General features: G+C 43.4%; 1 long non-coding RNA gene across 1 annotated transcript in view; it reads left to right on the plus strand.

The window, feature by feature from the left end:
• The window catches only part of LOC126412407 (uncharacterized), a 399,529-nt gene that overhangs the window by 71,093 nt on the left and 306,090 nt on the right, over window positions 1-22,346 (plus strand). The window contains exon 2 of the long non-coding RNA XR_007575285.1: window positions 10,876-10,939. This is a non-coding gene — a long non-coding RNA (uncharacterized LOC126412407). The remainder of the gene's footprint in view (window positions 1-10,875; window positions 10,940-22,346) is intronic.

The raw sequence follows: 22,346 nt of genomic DNA on the forward strand, positions 1-22,346 counted from the left end.
AATTGAAATCTTCCCGTATCTCCCGGCCTTTTCCAAGTATACCTTCTCGTGATTCTTGAACAAGGTATTCGCTATTACTAGCTGAAACTTGTTACAGAACTCAATTAGTCTTTCTCCTCTTTCATTCCTTGTCCCAAGCCCATATTCTCCTGTTACCTTTTCTTCTACTCCTTCCCCTACAACTGCATTCCAGTCGCCCATGACTATTAGATTTTCGTCCCCCTTTACATACAGCATTACCCTTTCAATATCCTCATACACTTTCTCTATCTGTTCATCTTCAGCTTGCGACGTCGGCATGTATACCTGAACTATCGTTGTCGGTGTTGGTCTGCTGTCGATTCTGATTAGAACAACCCGGTCACTGAACTGTTCACAGTAACACACCCTCTGCCCTACCTTCCTATTCATAACGAATCCTACACCTGTTATACCATTTTCTGCTTCTGTTGATATTACCCGATACTCATCTGACCAGAAATCCTTGTCTTCCTTCCACTTCACTTCACTGACCCCTACTATATCTTGATTGAGCCTTTGCATTTCCCTTTTCAGATTTTCTAGTTTCCCTACCACGTTCAAGCTTCTGACATTCCACGCCCCGACTCGTAGAACGTTATCCTTTCGTAGATTATTCAGTCTTTTTCTCATGGTAACCTCTCCCTTGGCAGTCCCCTCCCGGAGATCCGAATGGGGGACTATTCCGGAATCTTTTGCCAATGGAGAGATCATCATGACATTTCTTCAATTACAGGCCACATGTCCTGTGGATAACGTTACGTGTCTTTAATGCAGTGGTTTCCATTGCCTTCTGCATCCTCATGTCGTTGATCATTGCTGATTCTTCCGCCTTTAGGAGCAATTTCCCACCCCTAGGACAAGAGAGTGCCCTGAACCTCTATCCGCTCCTCCGCCCCCTTTGACAAGGCCGTTGGCAGAATGAGGCTGACTTCTTATGCTGGAAGTCTTCGGCCGCCAATACTGATTATTTACCAAATTTTAGGCAGTGGCGGGGATCGAACCCGGGACCGAAGACGTTTTGATTATTAATCAAAGGCGCTACCCCTAGACCACGGGTACACCTGAGGCTTAAAAATACGATAATGAATAGTTCCGTTGAAGAAGAATGGACATCTTTAGAAGGCGCAGTGAGAGAAGTTGGGCCGCACGGAGTGGCCGCGAGGTCTGAGGCGCCATGCACGGTCTGCGCGGACCCTCCCGCCAGAGGTTCGAGTAATCCCTCGGGCATGGGTATGTGTGTGTGTGTGTGTGTGTGTGTTGTTCTTAGCTTAAGTTAGTTTATGTAGTGTGTAAGACCAGGGACTGATAACCTCAGCAGTTTGGTCCCTTAGATATTCACACACATGTTTTACAGGAGCTGGAGAGAAAAATTTAGGTACAAGGAAACTGCGAAAACACCATGGGTAACGGAAGCAGTACTTCAGTTGATCGATGAAAAAATCAAGTACAAAAATATTCAGGGGAATGCAGGAATACAGAAATAAAAGTCACATAGGAATGAAATAAATGGGAAGTGCAGGGAAGCTAAGGTGAAATGGCTGCATGAAAAAATGTCAAGAAATCGAAAAAGAAATGATTGTCTAAAGGACTGACTCAGCATACAGGAAAGTCAAAACAACATTCGGTGAAATTAAAAGCAAGGGTGATAACATGAAGAGTACAATGGAAACTGCACTGTTAAATGCAGAGGTGAGAGCGGCAGATGGAATGAATATACTGAATGCCTCTGTGTGGAGGAGGACTTGTCTGACGACATGGCAGAAGAAGAAACAACAGTCGATAAGGAAGAGACAGCAAATCGAGTATCACAGTCAGAATTAAAAATAAAAACTTTGGAGGACTTAAAATCAAATAAGGCAAAAGGGGTAGAAAACTTACCACAGAAGAATGGAAAAGACAGTTGAGAATGTGTTAGATGATCAGTTTGGCTTTAGGTAAGGTAAAGGCACCAAAGAGACAATTCTTACGTTGCGGTTGATAATGCAAGCAATAATGCAAGCAATAAATGACTGCAAGCAATGTAGAAACACAAGCAATGTGTAGAAACACAAGCAACAAATGACTGTACTAGTTAACGTCTACGTTATTTGATACAAAGACAGCTGAGTAAAACTGAACGTTCAACAGTACATTGTTTTGGAAGGGTATTCAACCGGTTTTTATGTAAAATTTCGTAAAAACCTTCATAATATGCTTAGGAGATTAATTCTAGGGATAAGTGTTTTATTATGCAAACAGGATGTTGATGAATTTAGAATGCAATTATCTGCTGAGTTGAAAGGAAAGTTAAATGGGCGATTTCTTCACAAGGTAGTATTAGGTTTAATGTACGTAGTTAGACCAAGTAGAGAAATGATAAAACTTTAGTTGATTTCTGGTGTCGAACAAATTCCATCGCATGAAAGACTTGATTTCTAGTGGGAACGTGGACAGGGTTTTGAAATGTCAAACTAAATCATATGATCTGCCTAAGCTATAAATCAGTTTTCGCTTGCTGATCTGTTTGTGAATGTGTCGATTCCACAGGGGAGGGCGTTCAGTGCCTGATCTACGGGGATATAGGAAGTCGATCATTGGTAACCACACCACAGTCGTACTTCGGCAGCTGTCGCCTTTCAGCACTGACGGGGGCTGCAGATTGACGCATGTTTCGGCACAGTACGTGACCAAGGGGGTCACGAAGTTCTGCAGAGGCTGCGAAAGCTTTACACTTCGTCGCCAGAAAATCGAGCATGTTCTGTATTTGTGATAGGTGAAGTGCTAAGAGATGGTCAAAGCAAAAAAAAAGTGCTATTAAATCAACACAAAAGCGCTAAACACTTTTGAACAGATACGGCTGACTCGAAAGTTATTTTAAATTTATATATTTATTTGGACATTTAATTAACATGAGATAATTTATATAATTCCCTAGGGTGAATACGCTGTTTCATTAACATCACAAAGATACTTACACTATTGTTCTGACATGCATGTTATGAATGTATTTATTATGTCATGTAAGTTGAAAAGTCCCTTTAAAAAATTATAAATGGCTGTGCGACTAAACTTCTACGTTATCTGATACAAAGACAGCTGAGTAAAACTGAACGTACTCAGACAGTTCTCTCTACTTATTCTGATCATCATTAAACTGGCACATTTTTAGCGCAACGTAATCTGACTCAATAAACCCTACAGAAGAATGGCCCTGACTAACAATAACCTATACCTTTCATGAATCACTAGCCTCACAAAAATCTTCGTTACTCGAACTACTGCAACACAGCGAGCGCCAATACTGCCAGCTATATAAAAGATTCTAACTACTGAAGGCACTAACTACTGATAGGCATAGTTAGAAAATGAAAGATTTTCATGGAGAACAAACAATGTATTTACCTTATCAGTGTTGAAAAGTCATTATATATATATATATATATATATATATATATATATATATATATCAGTTCATGACAACCAGTCTTACAAATTTCCTTTTTCTGACGGACACACGTCCAGATCGTCCGCTCTCAAAACTCTGGCATCTCTCTCCCCACATCCACCACTGCTGGCGGCTCACTTCCAACTGCACAACGCTACGCGCTGTTCACATCCACTGCCCAACACTACACAAGTGAATATTCCAACAATGAGTCCAACCAGCTACAGACTGCACACAGCACAGTCAGTGATTTTCATACAGAGCGCTATGCGGCGTTGCCAACATAAAAACCTAAACAGCCCACTTACAAAGTCTGTCAAATTTGGTGCGACTTAGTGTGCCAAGTTAGCGAGCTGATGTGCCACATTAAGCGGAGATGTGTAACGTTACACATGTGTAGGCACTCAAGGCGCGGTGCGTAAGCTCTGACTAGGTGACCGGCATGGGCTAGTGCAGGTACAAAGAAGAACAACGTCTCTGGGAATGGGTAAACCGCAAACCTGGCTGTTGCTCGCTTGGTCTTTGTGTAGGAGATGCTTTAAGAATGGTGGAATGTCAGATAAGCTGAAAGATGGCTTCTTACAGTTTTTTGAGAATCTGTAATAATTTACTGTCAAGTATTATAGCAAATCTGATTACATTTGTGATCTCAGAAAAATGAGGCACATCCAGTGACACTACGATATTTTCAGTGTTGTGTCACCGCCAGACACCACACTTTCTAGGTGGTAGCTTAAATCGGCCGCGGTCCATTTAGTACATGTCGGACCCGCGTGTCGCCACTGTGAGATCGCAGACCGAGCGCCACCACAAGGCAGGTCTCGAGATACGGAAGAGCACTCGCCCCAGTTGTACGGACGACATTGCTAGCGACTACACGGACGAAGCATCGCTCATTAGCCGAGCAGACAGTTAGAATAGCCTTCAGCTAAGTCCATGACTACAACCTAGCAAGGCGCCATTAACCGTATCTGAAGATAGTCTTATATGTATTATCAAGAGCGATGTACCACAAGGATGGAATAAAGTTAAGTATTCGAGGAGCTGCATACTTTTCTTATTAGCATTCACTACTGATCATGTTCCAGAATTCACGCCCGTCTGCGTTAGATAGCGTGCATTTCGGCCTCCTCTATCGACAAGGTGTTGGCACATTTGCCAACACATCATTCAGTATCTTTAAAACTACAGAACTTAATATTTCACAGTGGTTAAAAATTTTCACAATGAACTTCTGAATCAACAGCTTTTAAATACTTAACGCGATTTAAGTAAATGATATGTCAGATGATAGCACTGCATGAGAGTATAATCCCAGAAAGTCACTCGTCTGTATCTATTTTATTTATTGACTTATGATGTCTTTTACATCTTTTCTGTTCCACAGATGTTTCTCAGACGATCGTATTCTTCACTGTTACACAGCATATGAATGCAGCATAAATACCTCATATCTTGACATACTCGTGTAGTTATGTAATGAACAGTTTAATGTTTTGCCAGCGACTTCATTTAAATGTTGACTGCAAGTACTATTAAAACTACGATAATTTAACAGTGTCAGTCACATGTGGTAGCAGACACCACAATTGAAAAGAGAATCAAAAGACATTTCTGCCAAGAAAGCATCAATAATTGTTTAAACGATATTTATCGAAAATTCATTGTCATTTGACATGAGAACACTTGTACAAGAACACTGGCTTATTTATGAAAACCCTCAACTTTTAATTATTGTGAATGACTGAGTGTGACCGAATATTTATAACATTTATTTATTTAAATATTGCTGTAATACATTAATTTAGTACAGGAAGTGATCACGCTGAGTCAAATCATGTCTGTAGAACTTAAGAACGATGTATTTTTTTGGTGGGGACAGCTTTCAGCCATTGGAAAAGCAGACAGTGATGGAACACATGAGAGTGAAGTGGAGACTGGGACGTTTCGAATGCAGTGCTCAAGGAAGCGATTCTGGTCACTTGGAGGTCCATTCTGAAAGGAGGCAGATCTGCCTGTGGTATCGGGTGATATTCGATCGAGTGTGTTATAGATTCTGGGTGGCGAACGGTCGTTTCCATACTTCTAACTTCTGAAGGGGCTTTATATTTCTAGAAGTCTGAATGTGTTCCAGTGTAGGACCCTGACTTCTTATTCTTGTATTATGGAACTGACTATAGATAGAGTATGAGTTCCCACTCGTCATTTCAAATGTGTTAATTTGTAAATCATCATGTAGAACTCTGAACGGTTTTGAGCTTGTAAATTTTTCGTTTATTGTGAATACAACATGGACTTAGTATTCGCGTATCTTTGATGACTATTTATATTGTGGATTTTGCTACCATTCTCGTGACGCTCTCAACGTAACTTTACTGCATCTAATAAGGATATTTTCAGTCTGTATTTTAATTGAGTATCACTGGACCACTTCCAATTTATTTGAGATGTCCTTTCTTGAATAAACATTATTCAAAGCAATTCTCTGTCGCTATAGCGATTACAGACGTTAGAATAGAACGCTTGTTATTAAATTATTCATTTAACTTTCATTTTGTATGTCTATGAATTTTATTAACGCACAATTGTAGGCAATGTAGACTATTTCGCTGCAGGTTCACAGCTACACGTTGTTATCTGCAGCAATTCAAATGCAGGCCATGAAAGCATACATGTGCTGTTCGACCCTTTGACTACATCGAGTTATTTCTTTTTTTAAGTAGAGCCGTGCATAGCCCAAGTACCTAAAGTACGAATAACCACAGATGAAGGCGTAGCTGTTTTGCTCGTTTGAGATACTGTTTGGAAGAGCAACTGTTTAGTAGGAAACTGTCAAGATACAGCTCCAAGCTCTAGTTTCTCGTAAGTACATCCCTAAAAATTTTGGTGACACACCCGATCGGACACTGACATTTAAGCGCACTGTACGAACCTGTCGAAAAAACTTGGCTTAAGAGTAAATTTGTGCCACAAAGTAGCTGATAGGCAAATCCATATGCTCTAAACTACGCTATAATTTCACTTGTATGGTTGTCAGCCGAACAGTGTACAGCTGCAAGGCAAAACAGAGCATGTACGACAGATACGGATGTCTGTCTGAATGAGATTAAGAGAACAGTTGTCGTACACAGTATTGCCCTTCCGAATGTAAGAAGAACAACTGCTAAGGTACAAATTCTTAAGAAGAAAGAGTTGGAAAAGAACTCATTTACAAGAAGCACTTTCCAGAATCCAACAAGTATACTAGTCAAATCACGTGAGACACGTGGATTCGATCTTCACGTACGCACGTTTTATATGTCACCTTGAAGTAGAAAGGGGACTGGAATCAACATCAATCCCAGATCATCCTACTAAATTAAAAGCGACGACGAAGGTAGCAGCGTTTAATCTTCCACGTTGCAAGGGCATCGGAACGGGTCAAGGATGATGTAGTCACATTTTGAAGACACGGAGCCTTTGCAAGAGTTCTGCGTGTGGCTGTGATGCGGAGGAAGACTATAGGACATATCGTGGAGAGCTGATCACTCCACGCTTTTAAAGCAGGCCTGAAACACATGTATCAAAGGGCGCCATCTGCTACATCTGGATGTTAAATTTAAACATTCAAATGTAAACTGTTTCTGTATGTATTTGCGTTTCAAGAAAGCACACAGTTGCGCTGAATGACAATCCTTGTTCAACCTCTCCGATGAACAGAGACTCCACCCCAAAAACCTTACGAATAGTCAAACAGACACCGGCTGGCATAACATCGAAAGTTAAATTCGTGATTAAATTTTTCAATCCCTTTCTGATCTAAACAAGAGTTGGTCAAGGAGATGAATTATGTCCAGTATTCTGTCTTCCAGCTGTTGCAGGACAGAGTGATGAGTGAATGGGAAAAAGAACTGAAAGTGCAAGGGCACTGGAAACCAACGTGACTAGGACGATTCCGGGACAACATAGAAATTGAGAAGCGAGAATTTGCAGACGATCTGGCCATTCTCTCAAATAACGAAGCGACAGCAATCAAACAAACAGAAACAGTAAAAGATGGCGCAGAAGAAGTTGGCATTCAAATCTCTTCCCAGAAGTCTGAATTCTTCTGTCCATATCTAAACATACAAAAATTAGACACCATATGCGGTATGACAAACCGAGTTGTACACTTCAGAAACCTCGGTTTAGCCGTCGAATCTACTGGAGGAGAGACAATATCACAGAATACCCGACTATAAAAAATGAAGAGAGCATATGCCAAGACACACGACATATAAGACTAGAAATGTGTGTCCATTCACACAAAAATCAGATTCTTCAATAACGTAATCAAGGCTGAAATATTGTATCATAGCGAGACACTAACAGTCCATACGAAAAACCACACACGACGCACACAGAAGGAACGAAAATCATGAATAAAATTTTTGGTCCAAAGAAAACCAACAGAATTCTGTCATACATACTAGGAGCCAAGTCAAAAACACCGTCAATCACAGAAGTCAGTCTTGGTCTGAAGACAGAAACATTTACAGTGGAATGTGAGGTATGAGAACCAAGTCCCAGAGAAACCATGGACAGTACTGAAGGTAAAAAGAGACCCCACAGAGGAAAAAATGGGAGAATCATTAATGACGTACTGCACAAACATAAGAAAAATTCCTCTTTAATTCTTCTCCACAAATACTGCATTGCGAGTACTGTAGGTATACTGTGCCTCTGCTACTATTCGAAGTGTTAACTCTGTGGCAGCCTAAAATTTACAGGTACGAAGTTTTTCCATAAAAAAAAGCAAAAAGGCGATTTTGTGCTACTATTGGCTATGCCAACCGTAAGCGGTCCCTACAACGTTGTCATAAACGGTTTCAACTGAAGCATGTAGTACATGCAGAGCCCTCTTTGTAGGCAAAACTGGGAGAGAGTATGAGGAAATATTCTGTGGTATCGATAGCTACGATGCCACAGAGTAGCGTTACTGCCTGCCACGCAGGGGGCCGGGGTTCGATTCCTGGCAGGGGACTGGGTGTTGTGTGTCTTTCATCATCACTGACTCGTAAGTGGACGATGTGGCGTCACCTAAAAAGGACTTGCAATAAGGCGGCCGAACTCCCCCGAATGGGGCATCCTGGCCAACAATGCCAGACGATCATTTCATTTCATTTACATGAAATGTGGTGTCACCGCCAGACACCACACTTGCTAGGTGGTAGTTTTAAATCGGCCGCGGTCCACTAGTACATGTCGGACCCGCGTGTCGCCACTGTCAGGGATCGCAGACCGAGCGCCACCACAAGGCAGGTCTCGAGATACGGACTAGCACTCGACCCAGTTGTACGGACGACGTAGCTAGCGACTATACTGACGAAGCCTCGCTCCTTTGCCGAGCAGATAGTTAGAATAGCCTTCAGCTAAGTCAATGGCTACGACCTAGCAAGGCGCCATTAGTAACATTGCATGTATCTAAAGAGTCTCACTTGTATCGCCACAATCTCCAGATGTACCAAAAGGATGGATTAAAGTTAAGTATTCCAGAAGCTATGTACTTTTCTTTATAGCATTCATAACGTATCCCGTTTCAGACCTCACGCATCCTGCTTTGGCTTAGCGCGTGCCTTTCGGCTTCCTCTCATTGTGTCTAGGCTGTCTTGTCTAGACACAACAATTTTTGGCGACGAGTCAACGGAAAGGGTCTTGTTCTTTCTAATTGCTTACATTTACTTGTGTCATGGCTTCGCCAGATGTACTGTCCGAATTTTATCCCTTGCAGAATCAGCAGACGCAGGCACTATTGGATGCCCTTGGACAGCTCGTCCAGGGTCAACGTGCACTGCAAAACGATGCGGCCGCCGCCGCTTCACCGCTACCGCAGCCACAACTCGCAGTTGCACCGCCTTTTAGGGCCTATGAACCAGCTAAGGAAACATGGACGGAGTGGTCACGCCAGTTTGGATTTCATCTCGCCGCCTACAGAATTCAAGGTAACGAGCGGCAGCCTCATTTATTGGCGTGTGTAGGGGTGCAAACGTACCGTGTGATAGTGAAATTATTTCCCCAACGCGACGTAGAAACTCTGTCCTACGAAGAAATTTTGTCTGCTTTAGATGCCTATTTCAAGGAAACAGTTAATGTAGTTGCAAAAAGGTATACTTTCTTTCGTACAAAACGTACGGCCGGTCAGACTAATAGGGAGTGGGTTGCAACATTGCAAGGCCTTACACGGGATTGTGCTTTTGAGTGCGAATGTGGACTCCCTTATTCGGATACTATGGTACGTGATGCAATAGCACAGAACGTTTCTGATGTTCGCATACGGGAACAGATTTTTAAACTCGTCAATCCCTCCCTTCCACAAGTGATAGACATATTAGATAGACAAGACACGCTTGACTTTGCTCAGGAATCATTTGGAACTTCCCCAGCCGTGTGTAACATTAACTGGCCCACTGGGCGCGCTGCACGGCCAGGTAAACTGCCCTCGCACACGTCCGCGCAGCTGCCGCCACGCTCTAAACCAGGTATGCCGCGACAGCATACAACTGCAGTGAAATCATGCCCGCGGTGTGCTGCTAGATATTCGCGTGACAATTGCCCGTCATGCCAAGCCATTTGCTTTTTCTGTAATAAGAAAGGACATGTTCAAAGTGTTTGCCAGAAAAAGCTCAGATCAGACACTCTTAATCATTCCAGGCCCTTTGCTTCACGCCGGAATCGAACCAAGAATACTCAGGCTCGTGAACCTTCGCCCATGGACATTCATGTAGTTAATTCCACTTCGTCCAGTGCCACTCTTTCTAACAGTGACTGTGTTCGTCCCACAAATACTGTGTGTCGACGTCGCCGGAAATCGCGTCAAGTCGCAAGTGCTTCTGTCCCTGTATCAGTTCAAACTGCACGAGACAGTCGCTCTTGTCGTCGGCAGGACAATAAACTTTTTGTAGATTTGGACTTTAATGGCAAGGTCATACCATTCCAGCTTGATACCGGAGCTGCTGTTTCATTGCTCAATCACGACACGTACAAACAACTGGGCAAACCTCCATTGCGTGCCGCAAATGTTCAGTTAAATAGTTATTCAGGACAGAATATCCCTGTGTTAGGACAGTGCACTCTTCTTGCAACATATAAGGGACAAACAAAACTTGTGTCATTTTATGTTCTTCGTTCTTCTACTGCAGTGAACATGTTTGGTTTAGATTTATTTCAGTTGTTTAACATGTCTATAGTAAATCAGGTCCTATCAGTGAATCAGATTGTGCCTTCCGCCAGTGTTTCTCGGCTATGTGAAGAATTTGCAGACATTTTTGCACCGGGCCTTGGTTGCGCTAACAACTATGATGCACATTTGGAACTGAAAGTAAACGCGCAACCGAAATTTTTCTGAGCGCGCCATGTTCCTCACGCATTGCGTGATGAGGTCGCCAGAACATTACACGATTTAGAATCACAAGGTGTGAGTGAATGTGCGCAATGCCTCTTCCATTTCAGCTCCGCTTCATCGCTTACGCCGTGCAGGTGTTCCGTTCGTCTGGACGACGGAATGCGAACGCGCCTTTCGCCAGTTGAAATCGGCGTTGCTTTCTAATACTTGCCTTACGCCATTCGATCCCCAGAAACCCCTTTCGTTGATGGTAGATGCATCGGATTTCGGGATCGGTGCTGTGCTTGCGCACAAAGATGGGTCGCATGATCGCCCTATTGCCTTTGCGTCCAAATTGCTCTCGTCTGCGCAAAGAAATTATTCACAGATAGAGAAAGAAGCTTTGGCTCTCGTGTTTGGTGTTACTAAGTTCCATGATTTCTTGTATGGTCGTCACTTTACCATCATCACAGACCGCAAACCTTTGACGTCGCTTTTTCATCCGAATAAGCCTGTACCTCCGGGTACAGCGCAGAAATTCATTCGCTGGTCTATTTTCCTCTCGCAGTACCGCTACGATATCTTGTATCGGTCCACTGCTAAGCACGGAAACGCCGATGCGTTGTCCCGTTTGCCTGTTGCTGAGGATAGAGCATTCGATTCTTCCGAATTTGCTTGCATGTTCATTGATTCGGAAACCGATGAACTGGTCGAATCGTTTCCGATTGATTTTCGTCGTGTAGCTACAGCCACAGCTGCTGACCCGGTCCTTGCTAACGTTTTGCGTTTTGTTGCTACGCAATGGCCTTTGTCAAAGTCTCGGATCGAGGATCCGTTGGTTCGCCGATTTTTTGCTCACAAGTAGAGACTTTTTGTTCGACGTGGTGTTTTGTTGTTGCGTTCTGATAATGATCAGTCCAGAGCCGTGGTCCCACGTTCGTTACTGTCCTCTGTTTTACGGCTTCTTCACCAAGGACATTGGGGTATAGTGCGAACGAAACAACTTGCTCGTCAGCACTGTACTTGGTTCGGAATCGATGCTGCGATTACGAATATGTGTTCTTCTTGCATGGCGTGTGCCGAACAACAATCCGCACCGCCGCGGAAAGTCTTTGCATGGCCAAAAGCCACTTCCCCTTGGCAACGCTTGCACATCGATTTTGCTGGTCCATTCTGGAATGCTCGATGGTTGGTTCTGGTAGATGCCTTCAGTAATTTTCCTTTTGTTGTCCGGATGTCTTCAACGACGTCATCTGCCACCATCCAAGCGTTGTCTGCTATCTTTTGCATTGAAGGTCTTCCGCAGACTATTGTTTCTGACAATGGCTCACAATTCATGTCCGCAGAATTTCAGTCATTCTGCCAGGCCAATGGTATTCAACATCTGACATCCGCGCCGTTTTCGCCTCAGTCAAACGGTGCCGCTGAACGATTGGTCCGGACTTTCAAGTCACAGATGTTGAAGTTGAAAGAGTCGCATTCTCGGGAGGACGCGTTGTTGCTCTTTATGTCATTGTATCGCTCTCAGCTCCGAGTGGTCACTCGCCATCTGAGTTACTCCACGGTCGTCCTCATCGAACCTTGATGTCTTTGCTGCATCCGCCACATCAGGTTCCTGTGCAGTGGCAGACTTCTGCTTTTGCTCCAGGCGACGTTGTATTCTATCGCACCTATCGAGGTTCACGGCGTTGGCTCGCAGGTTGCATTCTTCGCTGCATCGGCCGCGCGATGTATTTGGTTTTGGGGGCCTCTGGTGAGGTGCGTCGGCATCTCAATGAGCTGCGCCCCTGTCGTCGCACGGGTTCTGCCGCTCCCCGTCTGCTTTCAGCGACGGTGCCGTCCGGTCAGCGCCCTGGGGACCCATCTACTGGCTCGGCTCATCCCCAGGTGTTACCGACGATGCCTTCCATTTTGCCCCATGGCGACGCGCCGCCGCCGCCTCCGCCGCCGCCGCCCGTTCTCCCGCCGGCGCCGCCCGCAGTGGACGCTTCGCTGCAGCCGCCACGCGCCTCCCTGGGTCACGCGCCGCCGATCGCTTCCCGTGACCAGCTGTCCTCCGCCATGGAACTCTTGCCCACTCCGGACCACATGACGTCATCGCGCGTCGGGTACCCCGACGCAATGGAGGTCGACCCTTCGGCCCCTCCTGTCTCTTTCCGGGCGCATACACCGCATGTTGACGTGCACCCTGGACTAGGTTTTCAGGCGTTTCCTAGATCCCCTCGGACCGAATGGCCGGGTGCGGGTGGCACAGCCTCGCCTGTTGTTAGGCTCCCCACCTCATCGCATACGTCAACATGGGGTCCTCCCCACGGCGGGCGGAAGCCTTATAACACGACCGTTCGCCGATTTGCGGGGGAGGAATGTGGTGTCACCGCCAGACACCACACTTGCTAGGTGGTAGTTTTAAATCGGCCGCGGTCCACTAGTACATGTCGGACCCGCGTGTCGCCACTGTGTCATCGCAGACCGAGCGCCACCACAAGGCAGGTCTCGAGATACGGACTAGCACTCGCCCCAGTTGTACGGACGACATTGCTAGCGACTATACTGACGAAGCCTCGCTCCTTTGCCGAGCAGATAGTTAGAATAGCCTTCAGCTAAGTCAATGGCTACGACCTAGCAAGGCGCCATTAGTAACATTGCATTAAAGAGTCTCACTTGTATCGCCACAATCTCCAGATGTACCAAAAGGATGGATTAAAGTTCAGTATTCCAGAAGCTACGTACTTTTCTTTATAGCATTCATAACGTATCCTGTTTCAGACCTCACGCACCCTGCTTTGGCTTAGCGCGTGCCTTTCGGCTTCCTCTCATTGTGTCTAGGCTGTCTTGTCTAGACACAACATGAAATGTTGAAAACTCCCCCCTTGTTGTTGAATCGTCTAATCATGTTTCGAAACACAAGCTGTAACATTTCTTCTGTAACAGAAGCAGTGAAAGTGGATATTGCAGTTTTCAGTTCATCGATGGATCTCGGACGGTTTTTGTAGACAGTTGCTTTCGCTGCATCCCAGAAGAAAAAGTCAGGTGGTGTTAGGTCAGGCGGTCGTAGAGGCCAAAGTCCCTGTGAAATTATGCGATCACCAAAAACATCAGCTAGCAGTGACATTGAAATGCGAGGTGTGTGAACGGTTGCACCATCTTGTTGAAAATAACCGTTCAGTATTTCACTTAACACAAGTTTTCCTATGAATGGGTACAGAATATCACTGCAGTATTGCTGTGCGTTTTTTGTTTCGCTGACAAATATGGGACCCACAATCCGACGTCAAGAAATTGCAATCCAAACTCCTATTTTCACAGAATGAAGTAGTTCCTCATGAATGGATTTGCAGTACTCCACATACGAGAATTTTGCGAGTTCATGTACCCGGATAAATCAAACCACGCTTCATGAGTGAAAATCGTTTAATTAAGAATATCCCTTCCATTCTGTTGAACGAAATTTTTGAACCATTGACAATGATGCAGTGCTTTGCCATGATCAGAATTTTTCAGTTCTTGCACGACTGTCACTTTCTATGGGAAAAGTTCTAATTTTTTTCTTACAGCTGTGTGGGCCGTTCCGACACTAACATCGATTTCATGGGCGAGTTTTCTTACTGACTTGTTAGGACTCATTGACATTTTATCGGAAATGTCGAGTAGTTTATCCTCAGACAAAACGCTAGGACGACCAGTTCTCTGTGCATCTGTCACTGAACCAGTATTTCGAATTTTGTTAATCAACTCTCGCACAGTATCGCGATGTGGGAGTTTTGTCTCCGGGAAAACTGAATTAAATGTTTGACGGACTGAAACTGTGTATTTAGGGGAAGGTGGGGGAATTACACGCATGTGGGTAATCCCACGCAGGCTGATTTACGCAGTTTGAATGGCGCAAGCTGTTCCCAGTTGGTGCTACACCCTGCCGGCAGCAGTAACAACTACTACGCGGTTTATGCCAGCCATTTTCCAGTGGCATTGTTGGAGCGGTGAAGTATTGTTTGTTTTCGGCGTGTCTCATGTAATTCTGGTCAGCTGTATTTTGCAAGGTAAGTGCTACTATAAGTTGCTTTAATGTAATTCTTGCATATCAACCTTTAATTTAATTGTAGATTTGCCCCGCTATTTGAATTAGGTGCCGAGTTATGCTTAGGTTAGTCATCGAACTTACAGTGAGGTAATGCCACGCAGCTGTTGAAGAGCGTGGTATTCCCCCTTGCAGGTTATATTTTCAATACTAACGAGTTTTTTTAAAAAATTTCAGATGGGTAGATATTATAAACGAAAAACCCAGAAAACAAAATGGATGCAAGAGGAACTTTGTAAGGCTCTTTATGCCATCAAATCTGGAAGAAAAATAAGAGAAGTATCAAGAGCTTTCGGGATTGATGAAGCTACTCTGCAAACGAGAATGAACTTTAGAAATACCGAGGGTCCAAAACTTGGAAGAAACCCAACATTTTCGACAGAACAGGAAAATGAGATTAGGGATTATGTTATTACAATGACATTAGATGGATCTAGCTGCGAAAGATTGCATTAGAGTGTGCAGAGGCTAACAACATTGCAAACAATTTTGATAAGTCATCTAGGTTAGCTGGAAAGGATTGGCTAGCTCTATTTTTAAAAAGAAACCCAAGTATTAGCATGAGAAAACCTGAAGTAACTAGCATTAACAGAATACAGGCATTTAATAAAGAAGAGGTTAATGCATATTTTAAAAACATAGAACATGTCTTTAATAAATATAAATTTTAAGAAAGGCGAGTGTTCAACGTCGATGAAATGGGCACAAATACTGTACAAAAGCCTGAGAGAATTTTGGCTCCTAAAGGTGTTAAACAAATAGGTGGGGCCACGTCTTGGGAAAGGGGTAAAAACGTGGCGATTTCAGAAGATGTCTGTTTAGTTTGTAGAGAGTTTGGGAAGGATGGAGAACTATGGCACCGATGTATTTCTTATAGCTGATGGAGTCATGAAGAATGTAGTGGCTGGAACACTCCAAAAGATTCCAAGTGCGATCTTTGCTGTACGGAATGAGAAAATGAACTCTTTTCACTTAAAAAAAATGTAAAAAACGAAAATTATAAGAGATGTTTGTAGAATATGATTATTTCGTTCTTAAATATACTGTTTACTATTTGTAGTAACTAATAAACAAATAAAAATAGCAAGTACTGTACATTTTTAAGGTTTGTTTGTTTTACATGTTATTACCCAGTACTTTTGCGTGTCATTACCCTCAGGGGTGGGGAATACCACGCATTTGCACTTTTTTTTATTTTAACGTTCAAAATTAAGGTACTGTTTATAACTATTTATAGACGATTGGAATATGTAGAGAAATGCCTGTTGTATGGTATGTACTTATTTTCGTAGGTTTTAATGACGTAACGAATGGTTCACATCGATTTTTCCTTAGGTGCGTGTATTTCCCCCACTCTCCCCTAACGCTAGCTTTGAACAGTTGTTCGACTAAAAACACACGTTCTTCAATTGTTAGCATTTTAACAGTGCCAAAAACCAAACAAACGAACAAAGCAACTAAACGTTCACATCAACACGTAACGACACACTCCAACGATACTCCTGTCGATGGCTGAGATAAACGAAACAGTGGAATGTTCGGAGAGTCCACTTTGAAGGGAAGTGACCCAGGCAGTCGAACAATCATACGGCAGGCACCGCTAACAATCATGAGTCACTGCGGAGAGACTTTTTTACACCCCGTATTACAGGAAACAGATATGCGATACCAAAAATATTTGTATGAAGAATTAAAAATTTTAATTCATGGCACCTAAAGGGTGTCATGTTACTAAATGGCAAGGTAGAATGCAACAATGTTAATTTCTTCAAAAACTGCCTTAGCAATGGACACTAGGTTTCAAATAACTTCCGGGAATTCAGCCAGGTAACACTTTCAGCGATCGCCGATATTTCGGCGGGAGAACACCCCGCCATTTTCAAGGCAAACTGCAACGGACAGGCGGCGTACATGCAAATTTAATACCTCGGTTCTGCGACAGAAGCAGGAAAGATAACACACACACACACACACACACACACACACACACACACATACTGAACACTAGTGCCACCAAAGATGACCAAAGTCAGCGCTATCGATGGTGAGACTATGAAATCGCAGGTGACTCTGTTCCTCTGTTTTTTGACAAGGGAGAGAGCCGGATTCCAAACAGAGTTTAAACAGAAACCTCCATCCCTGTTAACGAGGTTGCTCGCTAATTTAATCTCAACTGAGTCCCTAATGACACTGTCCCAATAGCTGGACGTGCATGCCAATATCTCGGTGTTATTATATAACATGGGGTGACCAGTATCCAAGCAATGTTCGGCAATAGCAGATCTATTTGGCTGCTGTAATCGTGTGTGCCGTTTATGCTCAGTACATCTGTCCTCCACGGTCCTGATGGTTTGACCAATATATGCCATGCCGCAGCTACAAGGAATACGATATACACCCGCCTTATGCAGTCCAAGATCATCCTTAACGGAACTCAAAAGTGCTCTAATTTTAGATGGAGGTCGGAAAAACACATTTCACATCGTATTTCCGTAAAATACGACCGATCTTATTGGACGTGTTTCCTACGTAAGGCAAAAAGGCAGTAGACTTAGGTGTTGACTCAGAATTATCATCAATCTCCCGATGTACAGTTGGTCGATGGCGCAACGCACGTTCAATCTGTCTATCACTATAACCATTTTGACGAAATGTAACTTCAAGATGGGACAGCTCAGCTGGCAAAGTCTCAGCATCAGAAACGACATGTGCCCTGTGTACCAAGGTACGAAGTACCCCTCCACGCTGAGCCGAATGGTGACAACTATTAGCTTGTAAGTACAAGTCGGTGTGAGTACGTTTCCTGTAGACTGCATCAACCAACGTGCTGGCTTGGCTCTTGTTCGCGAAAGGATTCGTTTTACTCGTCGACGTTTGGATTCTGTTTCCAAAGAATTGTATCGTTTTCATTTAATGGTTGCATCTGAAGTGTCTGATTTCACTTGGGATTGGTTGGACGGTGCCTCATGGACCCAAGCTGACTGGGAGTACAACTCCGTTCCTGCCCGGCATTTGGCAAAGTTTGAACGTTTTCATCGTGCGGAGTCGGATGTTATATCTCGACGTTCTGTGATAAATCTCACAGAGAAATCTTTTGACGACGCAACCTTATCCGTGCTAGGGAAGGGTTTAAATTTTGCACCCACTCCGAAGAATTTGCCGGTAGTTGATTTTATTAGTTCAATTGAACAGGCAGTTTGCAAACTACCTCCTGACGCTGCAGAGGAAGTTAGGAGGGAGGCATGCCGTGTTTTGACTAGGGCTCGTCCACCCAAGAGTAATGTGACAGCAGCAGAGAGGGCTGCTTTACGCTCTCTCAAAGTTGATCCCAGTATTGTTATTTTACCTGCTGACAAGGGCAATGCCACCGTTGTTTTAAATAAACATGATTATGTACAAAAGATGCAACGTTTACTATCTGATTCAGCGTATCGCAGAATCGATGCTGACCCCACGAAAAGTGTTGAGAGAAAGACCAACAGCCGCCTGAAGAAAAGTGGTTTGTCGCAGGACACAATCAAGAGGCTTAACACCTATAGTGCCGTTCCCCCTAGGTTATATGGCCTTCCAAAAGTTCATAAGGAAGGGGTTCCTTTCCGTCCTATAGTGAGTAACATCGGCGCTCCGACATATCGTGTATCCAAGCATCTTGCTTCTCTGTTGGGTCCACAAGTAGGACGGTGTGAACATCATATCAGGAACTCAGCTGATTTTTTACGTCGTTTGGAGGGACTGAGGCTGAATGACTCTGATTTTTTAGTGAGTTTCGATGTGGTCTCTCTCTTCACTCGTGTTCCTCTGTCTGATTCGTTGCGGTTAATTGAAGCCAGGTTTGATGCTGATTTAACTAATCTCTTTAGATATGTGTTGACATCCACTTACTTTTTATTTAATGACCAGTATTACGAGCAGACAGATGGAGTTGCGATGGGTAGTCCGTTGTCTCCTGCGATCGCAAATTTATTTATGGAAGACTTCGAGGAACGTGCATTGGAGTCGGCGCCTTTAAAACCCGCCTGTTTCTTTAGATACGTTGACGATACCTTCGTTGTTTGGCCTCACGGTAGGGAGAATTTGAATGTCTTTCTAGAACATCTGAACTCGATACACCCGAACATTCGTTTTACGATGGAGGTGGAAGAGAATGGTTGCCTTCCCTTTCTCGACGTGTTGGTTAGGAGGAAGGATGATGGATCATTGGGACATGCAGTCTACAGGAAACGTACTCTCACCGACTTGTACTTACAAGCTAATAGTTGTCACCATTCGGCTCAGCGTGAAGGGGTACTTCGTACCTTGGTACACAGGGCACATGTCGTTTCTGATGCTGAGACTTTGCCAGCTGAGCTGTCCCATCTTGAAGTTACATTTCGTCAAAATGGTTATAGTGATAGACAGATTGAACGTGCGTTGCGCCATCGACCAACTGTACATCGGGTGACTGATGATAATTCTGAGTCAGCACCTAAGTCTACTGCCTTTTTGCCTTACGTAGGAAACACGTCCAATAAGATCGGTCGTATTTTACGGAAATACAATGTGAAATGCGTTCTCCGACCTCCATCTAAAATTAGAGCACTTTTGAGTTCCGTTAAGGATGATCTTGGACTGCGTAAGGCGGGTGTATATCGTATTCCTTGTAGCTGCGGCATGGCATATATTGGTCAAACCATCAGGACCGTGGAGGACAGGTGTACTGAGCATAAACGACACACACGATTACAGCAACCAAATAGATCTGCTATTGCCGAACATTGCTTGGATACTTGTCACCCCATGTTATATAATAACAGCGAGATATTGGCATGCACGTCCAGCTATTGGGACAGTGTCATTAGGGAGGCAGTTGAGATTAAATTAGCGAGCAACCTCGTTAACAGGGATGGAGGTTTCTGTTTAAACTCTGTTTGGAATCCGGCTCTCTCCCTTGTCAAAAAACAGAGGAACAGAGTCACCTGCGATTTCATAGTCTCACCATCGATAGCGCTGACTTTGGTCACCTTTGGTGGCACTAGTGTTCAGTATGTGTGTGTGTGTGTGTGTGTGTGTGTGTGTGTGTGTGTTATCTTTCCTGCTTCTGTCGCAGAACCGAGGTATTAAATTTGCATGTACGCCGCCTGTCCGTTGCAGTTTGCCTTGAAAATGGCGGGGTGTTCTCCCGCCGAAATATCGGCGGTCGCTGAAAGTGTTACCTGGCTGAATTCCCGGAGGTTATTTGAAAGTTGTATACGCCAGGAGAAACTCAGGACACTAGGTTGTCTTAGCAGTGTAAACATTTGTATTAGAAAGTGTTAGCTGTGATGTGTTGCCGGCCGTGGTAGCCGAGCGGTTCTAGGCGCAACAGTCTGGAACTGCGCGACCGCTAAGATCGCAGATTCGAATCCTGCCTCGGGCATGGATGTGTTTGATGTCCTTAGGTTAGTTAGGTTGAAGTAGTTCTAAGTTGTAGGGGACTGATGACCTCAGAAGTTAAGTCCCAAGTGCTCAGAGCGATTTGAACCATTTTGTGATGTGTTTGTCACTGTGCTATGTGTGTCAGACATATAAATTTACAACAAAAATGTAAATAAATGCACTAATGAAACGATCTAAACATGTGAACCAAGTAATGTACACACAAAAATATATGTACCTTTCTATACAGGATTTTAATTCGACACATAACCTTGCAGGCACGTACAGGAAATGAAACTAATCTCACCTCAGCTTAATATGACGTTCATGTGACTGGAATGCACCTGGCTATAATAGCATACGACTAAAATGCATAGCTGCGAGGAGTAGCAGCGCCGTCTGAGACCCCATGACACAGACAGTTCGGGGGGCTTCTCCCGTTGGAGGTTCGAGTCCTTCCTTGCTCATGGGTGTGTGTGTTGTCCTTAGCGTAAGTTAGTTTAAGTTAGCTTAAGTAGTGTGTAAGCCTAGGGACCGATGACCTCAGCAGTTTGGTTCCATAGGAACTTACCACCAATCCAAAATGCATTCTACTAATTAAATAGTAGTAACAACATGAGTGAAGCAGTAGAATTTTTTTCATAAATTTACAGTACAGTTACAGTCCTCAAAACATTCCATATAACGTGAATAATTTTAAGCTCAAATTAATTAAAATATTGGATGATTACTGTGACTGGACTGTACAAACTTTTGCAGTCTGCACAGAGCACAGAAATTTGAAAATATGTTATCTGTTAATTTCAATAAGAAACTATGCTATTTTTAGCACTTAGCATTACCAATTATGTGGACGCTGTTTTCGGTTATGTCATATGGGAATTCACTTTGGAGCTGATGATCAATATTTAAGTACAGTGCGACTTTGACGTCATTCCGTAACCCCACCCTGTGAAGAGTTATCTTGGCTTGGCGCGCAAACCTTTAATTTCTGTTTGTTGTACCGTCTACTTCAGTTTTTTGGCCCTTGTTATATGTTTTCAATTCTAGAAAATCCGTTTTAACAATAAAGCAAAAAAATTCGTTGTCATCATACAAACATCATCTCTCTAGCATTCAGTGATATTGCAACTTTCTCAATATCGTTCTCCGTATCGCACCGGACTTTGCAACCATCTTCCCCTAGATCTTAGAAAATTCATGCACATTTCTAGGTTGAGAAATAGTTGACGGCCGACCGGAGTGGCCGGGGGATTCTAGGCTAGGGTGTCCATTTCATTTTCATTGAAAAAGGGGACATTTAAAATAAATTAGAGAAAAACCTGGGACAATGAAGAAAAAAAACGGGGCATAAATATTGTATTGACAAAATTTAATACACATGCAAGTTTCCCTTTACAATGTGCACTCAGATGACCCCAAATCACTTTTTACAATTATTCTGCCACACTACCACCGTACTTTTCACTTTTATGTACTTTATCAAGAAGTGCATTTTCGTTTGAAATGGTATCATAAAAGTCAGTACACGATACACCATTAAAGTGTGTTTTGACAATGAGCAAGGCCCTCACTGTTACAACTTTCATTCTGTTTATTTCTTCTGACCATCAAGAGTTCACTAACGAAAACACACGTTCCACAGCAGCATTTGACCCAGGAATTGCCAGACAAAACTCCACCAAATGATTCATGTTTTTCATATTAATGTTTTTACTTTTGAAACAAGCAAATATTTTACACCACGTTGCACTAACACTTTCTTTGTCTCCTTCTTCACTTTTAATGAAGTTCTGTGCACATGAAAATTCATCGAACATTTCGTCTTCATCAGCAGGAAAATTTGGTACAATACTTTTAACAAAAACACAACAGTCCTGAATATCCTTCCACTGTAGCTGCTCCTTTTCAGTATTAAGCCAGTCAAATGCTTTAAAAGGTCTGAGAAATGGTAAACACCATTCTTTAATATACTCAATGCAAGAGTTAGAGAAGATGTCAGCATAAATATGAAATTGTTCTACAGTAATTTCACCCTCTTCTTCCAGCTTTCTTAGTCTCATGTACAAAGGATGTGAGAAATCTTTCAGATT

The sequence above is a fragment of the Schistocerca serialis genome, chromosome 7, assembly GCF_023864345.2.
Source record: "Schistocerca serialis cubense isolate TAMUIC-IGC-003099 chromosome 7, iqSchSeri2.2, whole genome shotgun sequence".
NCBI lineage: Eukaryota > Metazoa > Arthropoda > Insecta > Orthoptera > Acrididae > Schistocerca > Schistocerca serialis.